The following is a 2,505-nucleotide window of genomic DNA, read 5'->3' as shown; positions in this document are numbered from 1 at the left end:
ATAGTTGCTTCAGGAAAAACAAAACAAACAAACAAAAAAAAGCACTTGAACAGCTGATGGTACTCAGAAGATCAGCAACAGCAGTTGAAACAATCCTAAAGAAACTGCTTTAAAACTATTACCAAATCTGCAAGTGCATCAACAGATGAGGAAAAAGCAGCAAAAAGGAAAAAAATAGTGCAAAAAACTTCTATTCTTAAGCATTCAAAAATGAACAGCATAGGACCTTCTGAAAAAGGGATATTTACATAACAGTTACTTCTATTTACAGTTTAACACAGTGGCTTTTCTCCTTATACCATAAGGTACGCGCTTCACAGCCTTTTGCTTCCTATCCGGAATAGGAAGCAATTTATTGTTTTGGAAGACACCCTGTTCAACGATGGAAGAAACTTTACCTTTCTTTGGAGGTGGCTCTTCCACAGTAGGCTTATCCTCGTCAGTACTGCGCTTTCTTCCCACTTCCAACTCAGTTTTCTCTTGTTTCAGTGCTTTAACTGAAAGCACTGAAAATTGGCTGCTTTCAGTTCCTTTATTAGTGTTCTCTTCTGCCGGTTCTGCTTTAATGGTAGTTAAATGGTAGGTAGTCTTTTCCTGTATTGATATAAGATCAGTTACATTGAAGCTTAACAAAAGGAGCACTTAAGTCTCAGTAATCTTCTGTAGGCAAATATTTACACAAAACCATACAGCTAAAATATTTACCCGGTGACTCTATAGACATCAGTTACAAATCTCAATAGCAGACAGAACAAGTACACCTTCAGATAATGACAAGTGCAATACTCGGTAGAGTATACAAGGGAAAGCAAGAGCCTAGCAGGTTACAAAGTAAAAGACTTGCACACAATCAAGAGTTACCAGTTTATCAAAGAATTTCCTGTTTCCAAGAAGTCAACAAAATTACAAACATGGTCAAAGAGCAAATGGTCAGCTCTCATACAAGTTCATCACATCACACTTCTGCTAAGCTGCTAAAATCACTTTCATCGTGACAGATATAATCCAACCTTAAAGCTTAGTCAGCTCTGTCACGCATATTTTAGATTGTGTCCTTGACCACAAGTGAAGCTTCCTTACTTACAAGATGACGATTGTTAAGCCATGCTGGCACTGCCAAGGACTGATTATTCATCTTTAGTAACTTATGAAAAGAAAAGCTTCAGAAGTGTTCAGGCCACACAATCTCACAAATAGAGTTGGAGCCTTGTTCTTGGAAGAAGTAATAGGTGAGGACATGACTACTCATCACAGTCAGCTTTAATACCATGGAAATACTAAGTTGCAGTGATGCAGACAGTCAAAGACTAAGAAGGGTCAAGTTGCTAAGCTTACAAGGTTAGAGATCTGAGTGACAGAATTAACTATAAATGTTTTCAGAGCTACTTCAGGCTACCAAACATCAAAAAATGAACAAAAACCACCAGAAGTGGTATGCACACATACTTAATCAAGCTAGTCTTCACATATTCAGTAGCTCGCAGTACATTAGTCAGGATAAAGTTTTATGGACTGCATAGAACGTGGAGATATCCTGACCATTCATACTCGTACTTCCAACTCTACTCAACATACTTTTACTGTTGCTCTTCCTCTGATGTAGGAGTGTGAGGCAGGAGTTAGTGGAACACACTGATATTTTTGTTGTTTGTGTTAACAACAACTACCTTCAGATAAATTTGAATTGTTTACAATTTCAAGCGAGTACCAGCTACATACAGAAAATCAGTTTTCCAAAAATGTCTTGATTACAAGCATAGAATTAGTGTATTTCTTTTTTTGTATAAGGATACGGAGATGTGTAAAACTCACATAATCTTTTACTTTTTCTTCTAAATGAGATTTTAAGTCTTGTAGCTCTGTAATAATGTCATCTTTCTGCACCTTGATTGAGATTGGAAATAAAAAATAAAAAAAAAATCAGTCATCACTTTCTAATGTAGTGTTAAGTAGCTGAATTACACAATGCATTAAAGGCAAATTCAGTTAAGCTAAGCTCGGTAAGAAATCTATTAATGGAGCCTGCTGGAATAGCATTTAAAGCTACCACAAGTTGGTATTAAAACAATTTTACACAACATCATCTTGATAAAGTTACCTCAGTTGCTTCTTTAAGTTGCTCAACAGACTCATCCAATTTATTCATCTGCATTTCAAAGTCTGTAACACACAGAAAAGGTTGTGTTACATAAGTAGCCAATAGATAGTTTATTAAGTAATCAATTTTTCCAGATATTCAAATGTTTAGGTAGCTTTTGAACAGATTAATTAATTTGCATGTGGTCTTCACTTATTGGGAGTGATTCAAAAGTTTTCTATATTTCTTGGAACAAAAACATTGCATCAACAAGACATAAAGAAGAGTAGAGATTACAATATAAAAGTAAAAATCAAGATATAGACATTTAACCCCATACTTACGAAAGCGTAAAGCTGCTAGTTGCAGTTTAAAGGAGAGGGGGAAAAAAAGAAAAGAAATAACCAAAAACCGTGGAATTGCTGAAC

Source organism: Coturnix japonica, chromosome 37, assembly GCF_054131305.1.
Source record: "Coturnix japonica strain WE chromosome 37, WE-NBRP24, whole genome shotgun sequence".
In the NCBI taxonomy this organism is placed as follows: Eukaryota; Metazoa; Chordata; class Aves; order Galliformes; family Phasianidae; genus Coturnix; species Coturnix japonica.
This window is presented reverse-complemented; position numbering follows the sequence as displayed.